This window comes from Pelodiscus sinensis, chromosome 3 (genome assembly GCF_049634645.1).
Source record: "Pelodiscus sinensis isolate JC-2024 chromosome 3, ASM4963464v1, whole genome shotgun sequence".
Lineage (NCBI taxonomy): Eukaryota > Metazoa > Chordata > Testudines > Trionychidae > Pelodiscus > Pelodiscus sinensis.
In genome coordinates this window covers 150,679,737-150,702,524 of record NC_134713.1, presented here as the reverse complement: position 1 = coordinate 150,702,524, position 22,788 = coordinate 150,679,737, and the positions used below count along the sequence as shown (strand labels likewise).

Here is a 22,788-nt window from a genome sequence, read left to right as displayed (position 1 = left end):
TGTATCTTCTCGGGGACACAGCCTGCAACACAGGACACTACACATGCAGTTGTGGAGTGGTTCATCAATGTACTGCAATAACTTAGTATGTCCGGGTTTATTAAACAGAGATTCCTTTTCCCCAATCTAATCAATCAGCTCATAATATCTTTGTGAAGGACTGTGCACCTTTACTTATGCATGTGGTAGTATATTTTACTGAAAGTTATATTCATTTTTTCAAGTAAAAATCTAAAAAAAAAAAAATCTCAGCAGAGGTTTTTTTTAAAATATAAATAAGGTAGGATAGACATAGCTGGATGAAGAGTTTTGTTCTGAAGCCAAACTTTAAAACAAAATATTTTGTCTCTAGAGTCTAGTCTATTGCTTTGTAATAATCCTTTGGATCTCTTATTCCTCTGTCTTTTCATGTTGCTTTGAGTGAAACAAAAAATTGCACATCTCCTTTTCATCATTTTGATTGGAACTGCATACCATATATAATGTGTTTTGGCAGCACTTACCTAGCCAAAGAAAACAAATTAATATTAGCCATGCTGAGGGGTGTCAGAAGTATCACAGATGTGTCGATTTAGTTTTGCTCCATCACACACCCTTACTTAAACAACTGGTCAAGCTGTCGCAAGATGTAGTGTGGGCTACAAAGAGATTCTAATAGGTGTGATCAGAGATTGATGGATGTAGCTAGTTAGAATAAGATGTTGATGATTTGCTGATGCTTATTTCGAGCATCCTAAAAAAAAGGCAGGAAATCATACTTTATCCCATTTAAAAACTTGCAGATGTATCTACACTGGCAAATGTAATGAAAAAGTCCATATGAAATGAAGATGCTGACTTACCCCTGAGCACTATTCTTTCCATCTGAAGGGTTGGGTGTGGAGGGGAGATAGAAGAAGAGGCTTCTTTTATTAAATTCACCCTTATCCATTAGATCCCCCCTCCCCCTTCAACCTTTTTGATTTTGTTTACAGAAATGTTCTTGGGGAAAACACTTACTTTGGTATCTTATGCCTGACACTTTTTAAGCATATGTATAATCTTAGTGAAAAACAATAGCTAATAAAATAGTGAAATCATACACTTCTTAACCTAGCGTAGCCACCAATTTAGTTATCTGTTTTTTGTAATAATTCTCCACATACTGAAAATGCAACAGAGGAGAAGAACTGAACCATTATATTTTACAGTTGCGCTTTATTTGCTTTCATTTCATTTTTCCCCCCAAGCAGTTCAATGTTTGGTAATTCCTTCCTCAACTTGGCGGTAGGGTTCAGTCTTTTTAGAGGATAAATGCTGTTGTCCTTGTATATTGCTGTTTTCTTCCTTAAATAGTCTGTGTTACAATTAGCTGACCAGCATCATGGCTAAAATAATTGTAAAAGGAATTAATTTTGGAAAGCTGGTGGGCATTGATTAGTGAAACAATTTGGTCATTTTACTCCAAAAACAAGTGGCCAGTAAAAGTAAATGCAAAGTAATACAGAAATGCCATTTTAAAAACAAGACATTTACAATTCTGAAAGCACAGAATTGGGAATTATCAAAGCATTTTTTTAGTGAAATTCTCAAAAAATTGCATCGCAAAAGATTTTTGTTTCCACCATGGTTGTTTAATGCTCCATGAATTTAAGATTTCCCCTACTGAATGATATTAGTTTTTCTGTCAGTGAAAGCATTTGTTCTCATAGCAGCCATTAACCTAGTGGAAGAGATCAGAAGTTTTGAAGTGGCATGAAATGCTATGTCTTTAACCAATTGTTCCCATGAACAAAAAAGGGGTAAAGCCAGAATCCCTGTTAAGTGAATAAAGGCTTCTGGGCATCACATCATTCTTATGTCTGGAGCTGATTGTGTAAAGTTGGTGCTGGGTCGTTATTAAAAGATCTGTGCTGCCACTGTCACTGGTTTACATTAGTATGAATGACACCTGTCCCATCAATCATGGGGCTAAGGTGTGTCAGATGGAGAAGGAACAATTGGCTGAATTACACAGCATTGTTCACTTGGCTTAATTAATCTCCTTGTTCTCCTACAAATCTAGGAGATGGCTCATTCAGTTCCTGGAGTTGAGACAGAAGCAAGAGATGGGCTCAGGTGGGGCACGTGCCTGCCCTTTTTTGTTCTGCCAGAGGTATTTAGCAGAAGTCAGTGGGTGGATTTGGGGAGAGGATACATTCCTAGACAAAAGCTTAAGCAGCAGATTGTTTCATAGGGAAGGATAAACTTCACATTTCTAATAAAATTCCATGAATTCTCTGTCGATAACTTAAAAGTGCCTTACACTAATCCCCTTTTACATTTAACTCTTCAAATCACTACATCGTACCTATCATTTTAAAAGTAACTTGGGCCACATTCTCCATTGAATTCAATTTATTTACTCTAGATTTACCATCTCTGAGAGGAGAATTTGTCTCTAAAAATGTGGGGGCCATTTTTCTTATGCCTTGCAATCAATAAAATCTTACAAGTATTTCCCTTCTGAAACAGAAATGGTAATAAAAGATTTGTGGAGTATTTACCTAACAATATCAATATTCCTTGAGATGCTTTATTAAAAAAATCCTTTCCATTTGCATTTTGTGAGTATTTTAACAAATTCAATAGAAAGAACTAAGATTAGAACATCACAAGTTTCAGACTTGGTTTCAATCTTGTCTGCAGCCTGAGATGGTAAAGGCCTTTTAGTGCCTCTTCACAAATCGTTGCTGGTTTTTTTCTACAATTATAGATAGCAACTAGAAAGAAAAAAAGAATACACACATAAAAAGGATAAAATAAAAGTAAATAATTAGCCAAAATATTTTTTCAAATAATTTTTCATCCCAGCATTTGTATGCTGCTTCACTAATAGCTGCTAGATTTAAGTGTCAGAGTGGTCTTTAGAGGGAGATTCTCTGCACTGTTTTACTACTTTAAAAATGTTAATTTTCAATTTCTCTTATCCTCCCCTCCCTGTTCTTTCTACATTGTATTTATTGCTGTATGTGTTTATATTTTTTCTTAAACTGTTGGTCAGGGATATTCACTGCTGGTATTTTTGTTACTCTAATGTTAAGCAAAACACCTATGCATGCTAGAATAGGCTACAGTGCATGGAAGACACAGCTTATGTTTGATTGTGTGTGTAAATACAGTTAGTTAGTTGGGTTTATCTGATAGCCTGGCAGAAAGAGAGAGGAGCAGTACAAACTGTTTTCAGTAACTGTGCTGTTCATACTCCTGATAAGATTGAGAGCGCTTTCAAACTGCTGATATGCTTTGAATAAGAAAAGAATAATCACTTCCACTGGCACCAGCTTATCGGGAATGAAGTAAAATGCCAACCCTTTTACATTAGCAAAAGTAAATGTTTTAGATACTTTGTGCCTTTTTTCCATTTCAATGAAATAGGAGGGTCCAGTGGAGTGGGCTGTAAGGAATGGAAGGGTTTATTACCTTGACAAAATCACAGGTGAATATGTTGAGAAAGGAGGCTTCAGCAACAATACCAGCTCTTTTGATAAGTGGGTACCGCTATTTCATGCATTCCGTAGAGAAATTCGGTATTTTTATCCTGTCCTGTCCTATTAGATACAGCTGCTAAACTTAAAGACGCAGTTACTTGGTATTGCAACATATTGGTCCTGTGTCAGTGGTTCTTTCAAAAAGAGCAAATTTGAAATTCAGTCTATAATACTATTTTTTAAACTAATGCTAAGCATTTAATACAGTGACCCACCAGTGCTCTCACTCAGTGTGCATGGCCACATTTCAGAGAGGAAATGTATCCCAAAATTCTCAGTGGGTAACCTGGCATATTTGCAAGGAAAAATGTAACTTGTCATCAATTTACAGACATTGCATGGAGGGAACATGTTTGCTTAAATTAGTAGAGACACACAGTGGGCAAGGTAATGTTTAGTGTTGGGTAAACTTCTATTGGTAAGGGAGACAAGTTTCAAGATACTCTTTCTTAGGCTGGGAAATGTACATAGTGTCACGGCAACATTATTATGCTTCCAAAGTTCACTGTGTGTTGTTGGTTTTTTTGGTGGTAGTTTTAATTCTATTATTATTGTTTCTAGCTTCCTTTCTCTCTTTCATGTCTGCGAATAACTGTGGTGTATTCAAGATTTGATAAATGATCGTTCATGAGTAGATTGATTGATATTGGATTATTATTGATTACTCTCAATGAGATCACTGTGACATACTCAAATCGATAGTATTCGATTAAACAAAGCACCGCTGTTCTATACATTTAGTGACAGTGGGGAATTTAGGAACAGAATGTTCACAAGCTGATAAATTGACAAAGCATTCAGCTTTAAATAGCCTTTTGTTTGGTATTAGCTTGCCAAAATATGTTTCTTTGGAAAGTTCATTTTCACAAGTCTAAGCTTTCAGGAAAAGAAAGGTCATTGGTTTAAGGTTTATTAAATTTTACCAAAAACAACTGGCTCCATTTGGGTGTAAAATAATTTAAGTACTTACTGCAGGCAACCTTCATGCTTTAGAGCTGTAACTCAAAGGTTTCATTCTTCTATGAAGATGTCAACTGTAAATATAAAAATGCATCACTGAAAATGAAATGGTTTAAAGATTCAAACTGAAATAAAAAATCCTGCCTGGGGAAAGCACTTTAATCAAAATAAAGTAGTCTTAACTTTTTCCTGAAGAGGGCATACATGGAAGCAATGCTTGAAGGCAGCAGGTAGTGAGTTTGGCAGGGTTTACGTACTCTCCCTCCATGCACACACACTGTGTAGCTTTGAATCAACAGTACAAAAGTTAATTGCTAATGTCATATAATAGGTAAATTGCTGCTGCTGCTGAAGTGAAATAGGCTATCATTCAAAGCAACATTACAGTCTCACAAAAAGCATATCCAGGTTCTGAAGTACTGTATTATTGGAGGCTTTTTAAAAATCTTTTTAGCAGGTATTAAATTTCTTAGGAGATAAGGGCCCAAACTTACAATGATGAGGGTTTTAAGTGCACCATAGTTGCAGGCCTGGGTTATTGCTAAATAAGAATATTACAGAATGCAGATACAAATATATGACCAACATAACTAATGCTTTTGCATCACATTGGATAGTTTGAGAATAATTGTCAAAGGCAGAGAAGGGAAGCTGCACTCTAACCTACTATTTGTCCATTTAAAAATCTTCCTCTTTATTTTTCAACAGTGTGGCCTGATCCAGTGTTAATGGAAGTAACGGGAAAGATTCCCATTGTTTTCAATGGGCTTTGGATCAGGCCCCATTACTGAAGAAGGGGGAACCTCATGAAACTCATAACTTGGCAGCATTTTGGGGAAAAGAAAACGGTAGAGAAGCCAAGCCGAAGAGCAAGAGTTCGTCTCCAGGATGTGACATTTGTGCCAGTAAAGAGTCGCCTAAGGGAGGCAAGTGAGTGTGGCCAGGAAATACTAAGATTGCTACCACATTTTCTGTATCTTAAGAGCAGTGATGGCGTTGTGCCAGACTCCTCAGTCTTGGATAGTTTAAGAAGGATGCAGAGCAACTCTAAGGCAGAAATGTCAAGGCTAAGTAAGAAAGATCTCCCATCCTTAGTTTTGGCATCTGAATTAGAAGAGCGGTTAAAGCATTAAGCTTGTTTAGCTTATTTTTTTTCCTAATGAATTCTTAACTTTTCACTGCGAACCAGGGGAAAGATTTACATACTATAATACATAACTGTCCTGGCATATAATATAGCTCGAATATTGTGGAGGTTCCTTATACCCGGGCCGGTGTGATTATTTGTGGGGCCTCGTTTGCATGGGGCACAGCAGTCCAGGCTCCTGGCAGCTACATATGGGCCCTGGGTTTTCCTAGTGGTGTGAAGAACTCCCAGGTCAGCAGTGCGGGGGGCCAGAATACCTAGGGCACCCACAACTCCCGCCTCCTCTTCTCCCATGGGTGGATGGGGGGAGGGTGGGGGTTGCTGCTCTGCACAACCAGACGTGCCTCAGATAGGACATGCCATATAGGGCCTGCAATACATCACTGGAGATACTTAGAAATTTCCAGAATTCAGAAGGAAGAGAGAAACCTGTTGAATTGTTCTCTGTAAAACTGATGCGCCAGACATTGCAACGTAGACTCTTTTAGACTGATTCCGATCTTAAGATAGTTTTACACCATGATAAAATATTTGATTTGAATTGAATTATTTATTTACACCAATGTGAGTGAGCTGAGAATCAGGCCCTTGCCATTTTCTGTATATGCACCGAGGGAAGTTCCTCAGAAACAGCAAAACTTCATTTATATAAAGATTTACAGAGGATGTTTTAACAATAGGAGATATTTCAACTAAGACAAATCTACTTATTTTTGTACAGAAAGGATTGATGGGTGAGTTGCACAGAGAATGTTTAAAAATGCTATGTTCTCAACATTTATAAGGAACATTTTCATTAGCAGAAAAACTTCTAGAGAGGCTAGGTATGCGGATATATTTTAGCTTTTCGTTGTAGGACTAAATATAAACACATACACTTAAAACCCAATGTTTACTTCTAAACAGTGGACAGTGGAAAAGTAATTGAAGATGAGGCATATTTTACAGCCCTTCCATTTTCAAGTGTTCAGGAGCAATCAGGTCTTTGTTTCTAGTTGAGCAGAGCAGCTTTTTGTTGCAGAGCCTGGTTAGTGGGGAGTCACTGAGAGCAGCACAAACCACAATCCATCAGCAGGCTGCTAGTCAGCAGCAGGTGTGAACAACATAAAACAGGATTAACACAACCAAAGTGTGCACTAAAAACAGAAACCAGGCCTTGCTTTTACAAGGAAAGCAAGATAGAAGCACTCTTACACCATACACACCCTGTTTACCAAACAGTATTCAAAGGCCTATGTAAATGGCTCTGGCTCAGTGGCAGAGAAGTAAGTAAAAGAATTATTGTGTAATTCTGATTTTATTTAAAGAAGCTTTTTTAAAAAAAAAAAAATATTGCATACGTGTGTAATGCCCTGTGTTGGAATAATATTGGGGGGAGGGAGCAAAAGCAAAAAGGAGTCAATTATGGCTTAAACTTCTGTTGATGAGGAGTGGGGAAATAAGAAACTTTTTATGTTTAGGATAAGAATGTCATCTTTAGGTTTTAATTTTTTGATTGATGATGTAGGGGAAAGCAGTTTGTGCCACAATTTTAAGAGTATATATAACATTTCATTTCTGTTTTAATTTCTTGGGTCCATACATCACTTTAAAAATTGTAAAGACACAGATCTGCTGCTTCCTGCCAAATATGTATTTGGCAGCTTTTAAAAATATACTGATTATATTTGCTTTAGACAGCACCACATTTTTCTCACTTATACAGCTCCAAAGAAGAAGACTGGGAAGAATTCGTCCTTTATTTACTTGTGACGGTTTTTGAGCCCCCTCATCTCTCTGTTAATTAGTATTTTATCTGACCTGAACAATTTTGTTCTTTCAAGAAAACCCGTATTTCACTTGAAGTTGTGCTGTATTTAATTGTATGTAATTTCTCACTTTCTCCGAATTTGTGTCCCTCATTCCAGTGCCATAGCTCAGCACCTAACAGCCCTCATTTAAGCAGTAGAATATGTGACTATATTTTTAAAAAAATCCTCCCTTCCCACTTAGCCACTTGACTGAAGTGGCTTGATTTTTCAAAAGCACTCAGCACCCAACAACCCACCCCACTGTGGAGAAACAATACAGATGGCTTGCTGCTGAGGTATCATAAAAATCTGACCCCAAGTGCTTTGGATAACCGGCTCATGCTCTCTAGGTTGAGTACAATGAATTTGGAACTTTAGGCCTTCCTGCCTTTACCACTTCCAAGGAAATAGGATTGGGAAGTTTTTTAAAAATGAGTTATTTTCTTGATGGAACAGAATTCAATATGTACTTACAATTTTTTAAAAATGTCTCCAATAATTAGCTTGTTAAAAGCTGCTCTACTTTTAAAAAGTTGTTTTACTGTGCATATATATATTTAGCCATTTAAGAATTTTTACTAAAACGTGCACAAACAATAATAGCTGCTTTTGAAGGAGTCGATTTTTTTCTTTCAGAGCCACATGCAGAGCTCCTGTTGAAGGCAAGTTCCCAATTGTATGTGTTTCTCTTGAAATGGAGGCCTGTTACTAGGAGGGAAATCTACTGCCCAATCCAGCAAACACTATTGCGGCATGAAGCTTATTATTCTGAAGTTGGTAGGACTCAGCGCAGTAGGCAATATACTCAACCCTAAGTAGGTCTTCTGAATAGGGAGCAAAGGCATGGAAGATTAAGTTTGAAGGCAATGGGGACGGCATGAATGTATCTGAGAGCAGAAGAAGGCCAAGAGTTTACACTTTAAAAACACTTCACTTAAAATGCCCCAAACAGTGTAGTTTTATTATATACCAGCTGGTTTATTAATTACATCTTTTCCAAATTAATTTTTTTTGAATAATATATGTGTCAGTATCCATAACCAGAAAAGGTCTAAATGTTCTTGCAGTCCTGCAACCTGAACTATTTCTTTCATTCTTCTTTTTTTCTGCACTTAGCCAAAAAAATTAGTGGTTAGTGGCAACCTTGTTATGATATTTTTCATCCCAGAGGGAATGTTTCTAGACTAGTTATGACTTCACAAGTTCGTTTATTTTTTATTGCAGTAGTGCTAGAAGAACTTCCAGCAGATCTAATAATGTCTAGAAAGACAAATACACCACTATAATACAGTTGTTTCTTTTTAAAAAGGTTACCTCCAGAATTATTGTCTTAAAAAATGGTCAGTTCATTTAGCATCAATTAAAAGCACAGTGTGATTGTCTCTAAACAGGATGTTCCTGAATGTTCAGAGTAGTGGACATAAATTTTATTGAGACTTGGTTGCATAATGAGAGTTAATGAGATGATCAGGATCTGTGTGGATAACACTTTTAAATTGATTCTGAAATGCACTATTTTACCATCTTTCTGTTATGTTGCAGATCTGTTATTATGCTTCAAATGCTTCAAATGCTTCAAATGCTTTTCTGAAGAGTATAGTGCACAGTTCATCATTTTTTATCATTTCTAAAAGTCACTGGCACTCAGCTCTGTTTGATTACTCTAGCAGCATGCCCATATGATCCGTGAATTCTTGCATCTTTTTTTCTTAGCATAATGATGGCCAAACCTTAAAAGGTTCAGAGGCTGGTCTGTACACATAAGCGTATAAAAGTTCGTATACTTATCTGAAGCTTATCCAAACTGCTTAACCTCTCTGGCCTCAAACTCAGTCAGGAAATCCCATGGCAACAGGATGTTTTGTGAGATTTTTTTCAGTAATTCTTGGTTTCTGCAAGGTTAGAAATATACCAAGAAAAGACTTTTTGATGGTATTTCAGTATTTTTCTTCTCGTGCCACCTGAAGCTAGAAGGTACATGAAATGTTTCTTTAAAAAAATCTTTACTGAATATTTTAAAATTCATAATACATTGAAGTTTAAGTTTGCTTCAAGTTTTGGTTTTAGACCAGTCCCTTTTTTATCCAAGTAGGTTTAATTTAGGGTTAGAACCTGTTTCCACTGAAGTCAGTGGTGAGTTTTGACACTATTTTCAGCTGGAGAAGAACTGTAAACTTAGAATGACTGATACCATTACCAGTTTTTGTGATAATAATATTGGCACTAGGACAAACCTTGTTTTTGTTAGATTTCACGTCATGTAAAGGCATCTTTCCATAAACATTATTTTGCGATTTTTAAGTAATTGCAATTCAGCCACATAAGAGATTTTTCCACATTGTTCTTGTTTAATATTTCTATTGTGGTAGTACCCCGAGGCCCCAGTCAGAATGAGGACTTTTGAAGAATCTAAAAGTGGTATTCCTATTAAGAGAGCTTTAATGTCTAAAAATATGAATAATAGTCAAAGGCACAAGCAAAGAGAAATATTTGAAGAGAATGTGTGTGTGTGTGTGTGTGTGTGTGTGTGTGTGTTTCTATGTCTAGGCATATGCATCAATATGTATGTATGTTTTTCTCTGTGTTTAAAAAAAATGACTTGAGCTGCCCCTCCACCTAACTATGAAATGTGGGCTAATTTTACGTAGGTGGCTCACAAGAAGTGCACCACGAGAAGGCATTTGAGGGAGGAGAGGGAAAGGATTCTTTAGATCAGATCTAGGAAGGAGTAATTGATGTACAGTTTGTGCAGTGCGAAGCAGTTGGCAAACATCTGTGGGATGTTCATGGGCCGAGTGGAAGGCCTGAGGAGGGATGCAGTGCGAGACAGGTGCATATGTAATGAAACCACCACAAAACAAAACAAAAAAGTTATGTCACAGGTCCCAGTCAAGTCATCACTTTCACCATCTTGATGTCACTTGAAAATTATTTATTTTTTAAAAATTTTCCTAGGAACATGAATTTTTTATTAATAATACTCAGTTATCTGCAGGTTTGAAAAGTTTATAGAACAGATAAATAACTGTTCACCAGTAATATTTTGGGGGTCACTAGTGAAGTTTATAGAAAGATTAATATTATGATATGTCTGTATTAATGCGATTCAGACTCTGCCGGAAATATTTCCAGAGATTTTTTTTAAACTATGAGTGACAAAGGTTTTGTGTGCAAACTGGGACCATTTACTCTGAAGATCTTAGTTCTAAACAAAAGAGTGAATAATACATCTGTGCAAAAGGCAAAGGATATTTAAAAGTAGAAAGCTATGTAATGGGTGGATCAGTGGAATGCTTTAACTTGAAAAGCATCAGATGTTTTAATAACTACACTTTTGCTTCTCTGAATAGTTATAAGACCTCAAGTATTCCCATTATTTTACATTTACTTCCCAGGGATTTCCTGGAAAAAAAGGAAATAGTGATTTTTTTTTCCTTGAAGAGACAGAAGAAAATTTTTATTTAAAATAACATATATAAAATAGTGGATAAAAAGGTTTATTCCCTTCTACCTACTGCTTTCTGCTACAATAATGATAATGTACCTGGAAGGAAAAAGCATTCCAAGCTGAGGCAGCCAGCGTCAGACAGGGCGGTCTGCCATCTGTCTCACCTGCTGCATTCATGTGTCCATCTGGTTATAGCAATAGCTCATTGCAGGCTTCAACAGAAGAACATTTACGTTGAAAAGAAGGCAGTGTGAAAATTATTTAGGTAACTAGTGTAAATAAAGAGGGGGAGAGGAGGAAAAAAAGGGGGAATGGAAGAAAAAAAGAGAGCTCTTTTACTCCTCGATGCTTCGGAATGTGTTAATGCATGAAAGCATTTGATTTGCATATAGATTTAGATGTATAGATCATTGTGAAGATTACAAGCCAATGAGTTTTATCTAGATTTAGAAAGCTCTCAGCCTGGTTTGAACATAAAATATAGCTAGTTTCAGGAAGAGGCTCTTTTGGGACTTTTAACCTAAGTGAAACTGATGAAATGTAATGCTTTTAGGTATTAATTTAGCAGAAATAAAATATTTCCTTTGAAGAGCTTTTTGTGTCCATTGTTAACCAAGAATTTATAATTGCTTTACATATTTGATTGTTATACACTGTGTGTGGTCTCGGTTTGGTTATAGTTAGTTACATTTATAGTTATCTATATTTTATTTTGGAATAAATGTAGTTCCAAAAGATTTGTTTTCTCTTTTTCCTCTTTGGATTTAATTGTTATTATATAAAACACATCAGCAAATGAATAATTTTAAAACCACAAATGTGTTGTACGCACACATGTGCACACACACACACAAAGTATATGTATATATGTTCACATGTCTATATCCACAGATGTGAGTACATATGCATACAAAGCAGCTGTATCTCATAGGTATTTAAAAATGTGATGAGCAAATAATAATGCATTAATACAGTAGCCTCTCAAAACAAGCAGGCGGATTTAAAGCCTGCTTTGCTTAATTTTAAAAATCAAGCAACAGAAGGGTTGAATTGCAGTAGATAAGGTCATCATTATTATTCGCATCTAAAAATAAATTATTTCTAGAAAAGATAAATAGCAATCAAGTTTAAATTAAATGCAAGAATGCAATCTGAATACCTAGCATGTTAGGTATATTTCTGAAGCTTTTTAAAAATAGTGCTTCCATTTTATTTCTTTGATATATGAAACTCTTTAGTTTATTTCAATGCTATATTTTATAAAATAGAAAATGATATTTTATGGGTTTCATATATGGCTGAAAGAGAAATATTTTTCAGTTTCACAAGCCTCTCTTCAGTTCTAGTTTTAAATATCTGAGCTTTTCCTCAACTAGGCAATAAAGGCAGGAACCTAATAAGATAAATCCTTGAAAACTTGGGAGGGTTTGGCGGCATTGTTTTGCCTGATTTTAGATCAGTGGAAGAAAAGCAAGGAAGCATCTTGAAATCCCAACAACCTGACTCCTTCTGTAAGATTTGCACAAAATTCAGCTGAAGTCATCAAAGGGATTTGAGTAGATTGGATTCTTTAAGGTTAGTCCATGTCAAACCTATTAAGTTCAATTCACATGCAAAACCCTTTTTACATTTTTTTTTAAAGCCAATAAGGCTCTAGCTACTGTTAAGGCAATATCGTGTACTTGCAGTAGAATATCCATTGTAATGGATAACCATACTGCCACGTGGAGCTATCCAATAATCCATTTGGTCTCCTTGCAAATTAAAAGGTGCTGCATCTTTCACAGCAGGCAAATGAGAAACAGTTTGAACATGCAAAAGTTGAAATCCTTGAGATCCATGTTAATAAACTTAAACAGGACATCCCAAATACATATCTTCTGCATACAGCAGGATCAACAAAATTGTTGCTAACTGCAGACTTGTATAGACTGGGAGTGCAGGTTAGATAGTTATTTAGTTAACATTTCATATAGTGTTTCCTTTGCTTTCGAATGGTTGTAATCTCAGACAATTGCTTAGTTCTGACTTAGATGTACAATATGAGTTTGACAGTAAGCTGAAGAAATCATTGTGTTAGTGAATGTACCGAGCGGTGTATATATAGGGTGGGCCGTGGCAACTGCACGGATGTATTTTCCAAAGAGGTGCTTTATTTTCAATTTAGAGACTGGTGTCAGCAATTTTTACCATTTCCACATGTCTCAAACACCTAGAGGAGGACGTTTGGTCTGTGCAATATTTGGGGTGATGCTAGAAGCTTACCAGCAGGCTACACAAGGGTTGCATCACTAAGAAATGTTGCCTCCTCTGTGCAGGCTCAGATCTTACTCCAATCTGAATTTTCCTTTTGGTGTCAGTGGGAGAAAGGGTTAAATAAGGACTAGGAACCCCCATCCCATTAGGTGCACATAAAATTCTCCTATAGCTCAGCCATTCCCAGGAGGTGCTTTTCTTTCTGCAGGATTGGGCCCCAGCTACTGGTAATGCCTTTACGAGTATATATGTTTTTCAACTTCAAGTCATAGTGACTCCAGTCTTTATGGAGACTCCATCAAGCCTTTATTCAGAGAACCATATCTAGAAAGCTGTGTATGGCTTTCTGCATAAAATTGAACACTCCCACTTTTCCAGTTACTTCCCTGGGAGTTGAGAGTGCTTGGCACATAATAAGAAATGTGAACTGCTTTGGGACTATCTTTGTATTTTTCTTTTTTTTTTCTTCCTTAGTTTCTAATTTATTTTTTATTACATCGCAATGGTAGATGGAAATAGTCCCTGATATTTAGGCTGCTGCGTTTTTGTGTGTGGTATTTGCAGGTATAGGGTGATCCTTATGTAAAACACCTGTATATATGAGTAACCCCATCATTACTTCTTGAGTGTGCTTTTGTAGGATCCAGGACTTAGTTCTTAAATGCCAGTGTTTTGAAGGTTTATTGTGTCAGTGTAATTTTTATTTATTTTATTATTATTATTTTTTTTGTATTCAGGGATTTTGTGAAGTGAAAGATCAGATTCATTTATTAATTGTCATGTCACTTTTGGTTTTGCTTTCATATGGAGGCTTTGAGGGGTTTCCTCCAGGGTGCCACATGGAACTGGGTTACTGCTGAGCTCCCTGATCCACCAGCCTGGGCTCCCTCCCATACTGTGCTGCAGTGACAAGCTGCAGACGTGCTCTGGTCTTACATTTCCACCAGTATGCACATAGGTAGGCTCTCTGCATGAAGCAACAATAGAAAGGCTACATCGAAGGCAACTCCCAGCTCCCCAGGCATGCATCCGCTCTGGCGTAGAAACCCAAAATTATACCATCTTGGGTTGTGCAGAAAACCATACAGCATAAGTTCATAGAGTTCGCCTCCCACTTAATGTGGAGAGGAGTATCCAATAGCTGTTGCCCCTAAGCTACAATTTCCACACACTTCACTCCAAACTCACTGGTTTAAATTCAAACATAAAATAAATTTAACTATATTTTTTTAAAGAGATTATAAGTGATAGCAAGCAGATCAGAGCAGATAATCTAGCAAGTAATAAAAAATACAGTCTAAAAAAGTACTAGATATGGGTAGCTCACACTGATGGCACAGGAAGACTTCTAGATTCTTAATGCTGAAGCTGCATTAGCTGGATTTCTCAGGTCTTCATACACAGGCTAGAAATCCTTACCACTTCCTGCATTTCAGTCTTCGTTCCGTAGGTGTTTCCAGGTGTCGTTTGATGTGGAGAATGAAGAACTACAGATGTCGTGCCCTGTTTATACGGCTTTAGCATATGCGGGAAACCTTAGTTTCAAAACGTGGTTCTCAGATCTGTTTGTGGAAAAATGCTGACATCCCAAGTTGGAATCCAGAGACATGTGATCTGGTCACATGCCCTGCAATCTTATAGCAGCCAATGCGTACAGCCTGGCCAAAATACCCAAAGGAAGGTTACGCTATTCCACAGTCCCTTGTCTTTGCTAATGGGCCACCAGCCCTGTCAGGCTCCTTCATTGTTGTGCCTGAAAGGCTAGCAATGGGTGTTTTCCAGAGTAAGCCTGTTTGAAATATCCTATTCATACTTTCAGATACAAAATGATACATGCATACAAAGAGGATAACCAAATTTCAGAAAATCATAACTTTTCCAGTGACACCTCACGTGACTTTTCTTGTAAAAAAATGCATCAAAAACCTATCATCATAATATCACTGCGAAGAATATGGGGTGGAGTGTTTCAGAAGATTTTAAACTTACTGGCTGTGTCTACACTGGCATTAGTTTCTGGAAATGCTTAAAACGGAATACTATTCCGTTTTCAGTTTTTCCGGAAAAGGAGCATCTACATTGGCAGGATGCTTTTCCGGAAAAGCCCTTTTTCTGGAAAAGCGTCTGTGGCCAATGTAGATGCGCTTTTCCGGAAAAGAGCCCCGATCGCCATTTTCGCGATCGGGGCTTTTTTCCGGAAAAGACTACTGGGCTGTCTACATTGGCCCTTTTCCAGAACAGTGTTCCGGAATAAGGACTTATGCCCGAGCGGGAGCAGAATAGTTTTTCCGGAATACCGGCTGATTTTGTGCAGTAGAGCATCGTTGCTTTTCCGGAAATTCAAGGGCCAGTGTAGACAGCTCGCAGCTTATTCCGGAAAAGCAGCTGATTTTCCGGAATAAGTGGCCCAGTGTAGACACAGTCACTTTGAATTCTAAGCTAAGCTACATTGGCCTAAGACCAGAGTAATTCTGGGGCAGTGTAACTGAACCCAAGAAACTGCTTGAAGTCCTTTGTTCTTTATGGCCTAAAAATCCTTGTCTTTGTAAAACAAAATAATCTTTATCTGCTGAAACTTTTATTTGCAGCCTATGAAACATTTTAGTTATCATGTAAATTTTTATTTAGTGGTTCCTCTAACAACAATTTATAGCTGACAGTCCAGTCTAACTAGTTAGATTTATATAGGGCTTGCACCTTTTAAAACTGATGCCTGATAGCATTAATACGACTATTCATGCCATTACTAATTATGTCAGCTAAGTAGCAAATAGTGCATCCATGTTGCTACTTAATAGCATCACATAAAACATTCCATTATTCCATCTGTACCATGATGGAATTCAGTGTTGTAATCTGGAGGCATTTTTTTATTTATTAATACTTAGGGAGGATAAGGTTAATATTTCTTGCGGGAAGGAAGGAAAGGGAAGGAGGTACTGTATCTGATCCAGAATTCTTGACTCTCTTGCTTAACGCCTAAAGATATTTGGTTGAGAAGATTATGATTGTTTTGTGCTATGATGAAGCTGTTCCACAAGAGTTATGTATTTCTGTGTTGTCAGACACCACTTCTGGCTAAAGTATACTCACCTTTGATATTTTTCTAAAGTATGCAGGTTACAGTCTGGTACTGTGCACCCACCAACTGCATTTGGCAAAAGGAAGGATGGGTTCATTAGGGATATAAATTGTGGCCTTCTAGCTTTGTTCTTAGTTTTTAAGAGCATTTGTATGCAGGAGGAGCAAGAGAGACTGAAGTTCATTTCTCAGAGAGGCTAAATTATTGTATTGCCTCAAATTGCAAATTCTTTCCACAGCAGAAATGAGTAATATTAAGGATTAGATTGGGAAGGCTAGAATTGAATCCACTTCTCTCCCATCCACATGTTGCCCATCTAATGCTGCCAATCTCTTACTTTTCATAATTGCTGAATTCTTTTTCCAAAATTAGCTAAGAGTGTGGGGAAAAGTTGAAGAAATGAAGTGGTTTTTACTGGCTATTACTGCCACCAGAGATTTAGCTATGTTGTTTTATTGTGACATTCCTAGAACACTGCAGCAGAGGCATCATAAAAATAACATGTATTATTTGGTTACTGTATTATTATTGTTGCAAACCACTAGAGAACTGTTGCAGAAATGAAGATATCACAGCGTACCAAGGGGAAACGGTGGTATAGTGAGAGATCAGGCTCTAAATGAAGCACTCTCCACCTGTCTTTTCCTGCCAGTGGAGTAGCTTGTCACGAGCAGGAACATGGCTCTTGCAATGCACTGTGAACCCTGCATGCTTTCAATGAGCCTTGCAGATTTTCTTTTGAAAAACCTCACCATATGAGCTTGGATTCCAGGAGGATGTGAGCATGGTCCCTGTTCAAGAAAAATGCACTCAATCTGTTTCAGGCGAGTTCCCTGAAAGATGGGTTAAATCAACTGATTGAGCTGATTTTCTCTCTTGAGGTGATATTTTATTTATATGATAAAATGCTTGGAAAGTGATTAATTTGTCAGGGGAACATCTTGTTACTGTAAATTTGCCGAATGTGTAATAAAATTGCCATAACACAGATGGGAAAATGAAGATCTTTTAAAATAAAATAACTGAGCAGTCTGCCTATATATTCACCAGTTATTTTTAACTTAGTTAATTTTTTTTCACCATTTCCCCCCTGAAGAATGCAAGACAGGGAAGGTCTGCATTGAAGGGGAGGAAGAGAGAGTAGGGGAAGAAGCCCTTATAGCTGTATAGATGCTCTTATTCTCTCCCTGCATCAGAAGCAACTGATACATTTATCAAATTTCTGCCTGGGCTGACTGAGTTAATGTATACACATTATACAGGTCATACTCCCCTTTCTGGTAACACAGAAGTTAGAAATAGAAATCTCAAAGAAGACCATAGCAGGCACATGCTTCTAGTCAGTAAGAGGTATCTGAAGTCGTTCTTCCATACCTGTTTCTGTGGGATTGCTTTCAGTTGGCATCCAAACAGTATAATGCTCTTATTCTTTTATAGCAAATGCTTAATGTGAGGTGGAGATGGGAGCTGTAAGTATGATTATGTAGAGGTGCTCTGTAAAAAGTGAAAGACAATACAATACTTGTCCTGGGTTTTCCAAGTGTAACAAGTGAAAATAACATTAGTGAAGGAACAATGCCTTTCAGTCAGGCTTATTTTACTACCGCCTGTCCATCTGTCCATTGGAATGAGCCACTTATCATGCTTCCGGGTTTTTCTCTTTCAACTTAAAGAATTATGAAAGCCAAATTCCAATTTTTCCTGTCCCTTTGTGACAGGTAGACTGAAGATTGTGGTCATTTGGATTAAAAACATATCCATCACCACCATCTGACAGGTTATTATTATGTCTCCTTTGAATATATGAATTTCATCCACTATGTGTTGGAAGTTTAAGAATGCCAACTTTTTATATAAATAATTATCTCACGGGTGATGTACTGCATACTGTTGCCATATTTTTTCACTTTTACAGCATTCTTGGCCTTATCAACTATAACATAAATCGTGTGCTCTTGTATTTAATAAAACCTATTTGATAACAATCCCCGTATAATGTATAGGTAGCCAATCGCACTAGCTCATTTGATGATTGTTATTTGTTTTCCTATGACAGATATTTTAGTAGATATCACAGTTTAAGTTTGGCAGCATATTTGATTCAGCCATGCAGGGAAATAAGAGGGTGACCTTATTTATGTGCTCAAACTCACCTCAGCATACCACCCTCAGGTAAGTGAAGTTCCATGAATAGATTGGTGATGTTCTAAGCTAACTAGTTTTATTATCTCAGCTTTCTAATCTTTTTGTGGAATGTCAGGGAGCTATCTTGTTAAGAAGCAATAGTCTAAAACTCCCCACTCTGTTTTACTTGACACCTGCTGTCAACCCCCCACTTACCACTTCAGGAATGGGACATATTTGACTTAATGGTCAATAGTCCATCCCCAACCTTGACTGCAATGTGAATTGTACCCAGGGCAGCTGACAGACTTGCTGAGCTTCTGGACAAGATGGGGGGTGGTAGCCCGTGAAAGGGGCAGGGCTTTGGGTTTAAGGGGCAGGGATGAGGCTAACCTCCCCCACCAGCCTTTCAGTGCCACAGCATACTGTGTGGGGTTCCAGCAGTGACTTAAAGGGTCTCAGATTCCAGCCACCGTCGCTGCCACTGGGCTGTAGGTCAGCTGCTCCCTTTGCCCTTCCCTGTAGGCAGGCCAAGATGTACCAGGGTAAAAACATAAGCTCTTATCCATGATGTGCTCTCATTGACAGCAGGGGCTGTTCTTTTTCAGTGCTGAATATTTCTGGAAATCAGTGAGGCTCAGCACATTGTAGGACGAGGGAAATGTGCTTTGATCTGGTTTAATTGTGACTGCACGTTTTTCTTTAAGTCAACTACCAGGGTAGGGAGCAAGAGACTTTGCACTCCCCAGGCCAACTAAGGCTTGGGAGTGGAAGGGGAGCACTTGAAGTCTCCTCATACCCTGTTCCCATCCTGTAGGGAGTGTTATGTATGACATACCAGTTGTGTATGTCTAACATATCAAAACTCCAACTGAATCCCAATTGGCTTCAGCAGAAATTTTGGGTACAAAAGACATGTACTTGTGATCTAGACCTTCTACAATTAAAGTAATTAAGGCGCGTATGTTACAAAAAATACTACTGAAATATATGGCTTACAGTACAGGTTGATCCTCTTTAGTGTGGCATTCTCTGGTCCATCAACATAAGGGCTACGTCTACACTGGCCGCCTATTACGGAATAGGCATGCAAATGTAGCACTTTGGAAAAGGCAAATCCGCGGGGGATTTAAATATCCCCCGCAGCATTTGCATTTTCATGGCCGCCGCTTTTTTCCGGCTTGGAGATAAGCCGGAGAAAAGCGTCCAGACTGGCGCGATCCTCCGGAATAAAGCCCTATTCCGGAGGATCTCTTATGGCCACCGCTTTTTTCCGGCTTGCAAGTAGGAATAAGAGATCCTCCGGAATAGGGCTTTATTCCGGAGGATCGCGCCAGTCTGGACGCTTTTCTCCGGCTTATCTCCAAGCCGGAAAAAAGCGGTGGCCATGAAAATGCAAATGCCGCGGGAGATATTTAAATCCCCCGCGGATTTGCCTTTTCCAAAGTGCTACATTTGCATGCTTGTTCCGTAATAGGCGGCCAGTGTAGACACAGCCATAGGGTGGGCAATAATTTTTTACCTGGGGCCACTTCGGAAATGTTTGAAGTGACCCAGGGCCACCCTGGAAGGGGCAGGGCCAGGGCACTTCCCTGCTTCCCTGCCCACAGACCCTGATTGATCTGGGGGGTGGGTCAGCATGTGAAGTCTTTGCTCCTTCCCCTTCCTTCCTCCCCCCCCCCCGAGACAACCAGCAGCTGTTCTGAATAGCTGGCGGTTCCCTCAAGGTGCCCATGCCCCTGATGGTGGGAGGAGACTTTTCACTCTCCCCTCTGCCCCCTTGCCAATCACAGCCTGGGTGGGTGGGAAATACATAAAGTCTCCTCCCGCCCTGCCGCCTTCCTGCACACTCCCTGCAGGATGGGAGAAGGGTATGAGGAAACTTCATGTGCTCCCCTTCAAGCCCCAAGCCTTAATTGACCTGGGGTGGGGAAGTGGGGAGTGCAAAGTCTCTTGCTCCCTTCCCTAGTAGTTGACTCTTAAGTGCCGCACACTCCCCAGGCCCTCAGTCTTGATTGGCCTGGGAGCAGGGGAGCAGCAAGGCCTCCGTGGGCTGGATCAACCTGCTTGGCACGTGGCAGCCCTTTTACCCACCCCTGATCAACATCCATGGTTCATCATGATTTTAGTTAGCTGGCTGGCCACTTGTCATAGGTGTGGCCAAGTTTCCACAGTCCTATAAAGTTTGCTTAAAGCCACCAGTCCTGGCTCTCAGTGCTCCGTGCTGTTATTTAGCTTTGATTTACCCATAAATATCTTCTAAGAGCCCAGTGAGCAGTGGAAGTGTTATAATGCTGCTAGATAATACGGAAACGCCCATGTTTCAGCAAATTCTTTGATTTGGCACTAGTCAGGTCCCAAAGGTGCCGGACTAGAGAGGTTCCACCTGTATAAGATAAATGTTACTGGCTGGATCTTGCAGCCTTTTCTCAGGCAATTCTTCAGTTGAACTCAGTCAAAATCTTGCCTGAGTGATAACTGCCAGGTGCAGTCAGATATTAATTAACAACATACCTAGGTGGCCATGTTAAAATTGCAAGTATTTAGCTTCAGCAGTAATCCTGTCCTGAAGGCAATACATGGAATGGGAAGGCGCATTTATTCACTTCCTTGGATAAATATTTTCTAAATGTACCAATTTCCTTCCCTTTAAAAAGAAAACAGCAAAAGCCACATCAGGAATTCATAAAGAAGGTTATCCTGTAGACTGTGTAGAAGTGAAATCCATTTATGCCAGTTCCTTCCTGACCTTTGCTGCTAATATCCAGAGGCAAAACTTCAGCATTTAAGCCCAATGGCATAAATAGATTTGAATTTCACATAGGAGTATGTGAACAGTGTGTAACTGTGAAATGCCAAAGGTTGGAAGTTTTATTTTTATTTTTTAGGATCTATTATCACACTTACTGAAGTCAAAGCTAGGATAGGTAGATTTTTCTTCCATAATTTCCTATTCAAGTATTGCTTGCCTACTTAATCTTCAGAATGTACAGGGATCAAAATAGATGCATAAGCAGTGAGACTAAAGAAAGACTTTCGCTGTTCTTACAGGCTTCGTTAGTGAGTTGCAAATGTTAGGTCCTTACTTACAACATAGTCGTTTTGTTATGTATTAATGACTAAGGCTGTGGTTCTGCAACCATTTATGTGCACACAGTGTGTGGGTGGATTCCTTTGAATTGAGTGGGGCCCAGCACAGTTGCAGTAGCCTGACAATCCACTGAGCCTTGCATGTCCAGCTGTACCAAAAGGACAGGTGACACTTGATATGGATTTAATCAGGCCACAACTTTATTATTAGATGTCTGGGACCACTAGGCCGATAACAGTGTACAGTGCAGGTACCCCCTGTTTAATCTGTAATTACCCCTGGGGCTTCCACTATCTTTCCCTCTTTTCTATCCAAGTCCCTCCAGCAATCTATTGCTGGGATCTTACCATACTCTGAGCTTTTACCGACTCCCCCTCATTACCACCCAGGTACTGCCATCAAATCCAGTGCTGAGACATTACCAAGCACCCCACCCCACAGAAGGGGTGAGCTGGGCTATAAGAAAGGTGGGGTTGGCTGGTGTTACAACCACAGGAGCCCCAAACCCCACACCATTCTGTTCCTTTAACCAGAACCTCGTTAAGTCCTTTATCAGGCCATTTATCTGATCACTGGATGCCTTCTGTACAGAATACATGCACTGGACATCTGCCATAAGGAGGTGCCTGCAGCTAGCTTGGAGTTGAGTGGGGCCCAGCACAGTTGCCAACCCACTGAGCCTTGCAATATTAAAGCATTAGTCCCACTGAATTCACTTGGGGTGCGTCCACACAACAGGGCTTAACTTGAAATAAGCTACGCAATTTGAGCTACGTCAATTTTATTTCGAAATAGGGAGTATTTACACAGGATTTATTTTGAAATAGAGCACTCTTCCTCTGACTTCTCATACTCCTCATGCAATGAGGGTTACAGGTGTTGGAGTAAGAAGTCCTCCAGCTTGACAGTATTTCAACATTATTTTGAAATAACTTCCTGCTGTGTAGACACGAACTAAGTAATTTAAAAATAATGTTAGTTATCTCGAAATAATGTTTCTGTGTAGATATACCCTTACAGGGTTGGGTAGCTTCTCAGCAAGAGCAACATGTCCTAGCTCCATTTAAATCAATGGAGATATGACAATTTACATTTGTTAAGAATTAACTCCATTATGGCTATGCTTTTGGTTGACTGGTGTAAAGGTTTTGTCCTGCTTGTAACAAACTTCTTGCTGATTTAGTTCACTTTTTCTATTAAAGAAAAAAAAAGCTTTTTTTTTTTTAATGCTCCAAATATTTTACTTTTAATAACTTAAGAGTTGAGCAATAAAATTGGAAGAAACCCTATCAGGTTCCATTCATTTGTTTTATAATGTGCTTTTCCTGTCACAGATGTTCCAGCATGGTTGTACATCTGTGGCCTTTCCTTCTGTTTGGAA

At 38.7% G+C, this 22,788-nt stretch overlaps 1 protein-coding gene across 10 annotated transcripts in view; it reads left to right on the top strand.

Moving 5' to 3' along the window:
- ESRRG (estrogen related receptor gamma) overlaps nt 1-22,788 on the top strand; it is a 537,949-nt gene that overhangs the window by 329,705 nt on the left and 185,456 nt on the right. Inside the window, exon 2 of one of the 10 annotated variants that reach the window (XM_075925200.1) lies at nt 5,178-5,399. The exons of the other annotated variants lie outside the window; for them this stretch is intronic. The gene's annotated coding sequence lies outside the window, so the exon portion shown is untranslated. The remainder of the gene's footprint in view (nt 1-5,177; nt 5,400-22,788) is intronic. 10 annotated transcript variants of the gene reach the window in all.